Source organism: Vitis vinifera, chromosome 14, assembly GCF_030704535.1.
Source record: "Vitis vinifera cultivar Pinot Noir 40024 chromosome 14, ASM3070453v1".
NCBI lineage: Eukaryota > Viridiplantae > Streptophyta > Magnoliopsida > Vitales > Vitaceae > Vitis > Vitis vinifera.
The window spans coordinates 10,334,173-10,335,124 of NC_081818.1; the positions used below are offsets into that span (position 1 = coordinate 10,334,173).

The window sequence follows — 952 nt, forward strand, 5'->3', positions numbered from 1 at the left end:
CTTTGTTCACCCACAAAGTCATTCATGACTTTACTTAGGTTCGCAATGGCTTGCTCCACTGAAGAGGTTTGTTGAGGTGCTTGAGTTTGGGCTTGTGGTTGGTATGGAGGTGGTCTTGGTTTCCAAGAAAAATTTGGATGGTTTCTCCAGCTTGAATTATAAGTGTTTCCATAAGGTGCATTGTTGTTAGGCCTAAATTGCCCCACAACATTGGCTTGATCACCTAACATCTCCCTCACAGCTGGCATGGTTGGGCACTCATCTACCACATGATCACATGATTGGAAAATGGTGCATGACATGGCATGGGCTTGAGTCTCGGAAATGTCTTGGACTTCATGCATCTTTTTCAACTCAAGTTCTTCCAACCTCCTTGCTATTGTTGCCACCTTAGCTTTCATGTCCATGTCTTCACTTAACATGTACATTCCACCCTTTGGATTTACAGGAGCTTTCATCCTTCCCAATTCCTTTGAGTTGGGCTCATCCCATCCTCTTGTTACCTCAGATACATAACTTAAAAAATCCATGGCTTCTTCCGGATTCTTACTCATAAAATCTCCCCCACACATGGTTTCAAGAATTTGCTTCATGGAGGAAGACATCCCATCATAGAAATAGCTCACCAAGAGCCATGTATCAAAGCCATGATGAGGACAAGCATTGATGGCCTCCATATACCTTTCCCAATATTCATGGAACTTCTCATTTTCTTTTGCAGAAAAGTTTGAGATTTGTCTCCTCAACCCATTGATCCTATGGGTGGGGAAAAATTTCTTCAAAAACTCGGCCTGAAGATCAACCCAATTCCTTATGCTCCTTGGCCTTAAAGAATTAAGCCATATTTTTGCCTTGTCCTTCAAAGGGAATAGCTTGAGTCTCATCAAGTCTATTGAAGCTCCTCCCTCTCTAAAGGTATTGCACACCTCATCAAACTCCTTGATGTGGGCAT

General features: G+C 42.5%; 1 non-coding gene across 1 annotated transcript; it reads left to right on the forward strand.

The window, feature by feature from the left end:
* The first annotated feature begins 642 nt into the window (after positions 1–642).
* On the forward strand, positions 643–749 carry LOC132255143 (small nucleolar RNA R71). The gene has a single exon (XR_009467761.1). It is a non-coding gene; the product is annotated as a small nucleolar RNA R71 (small nucleolar RNA).
* Positions 750–952: the final 203 nt, after the last annotated feature.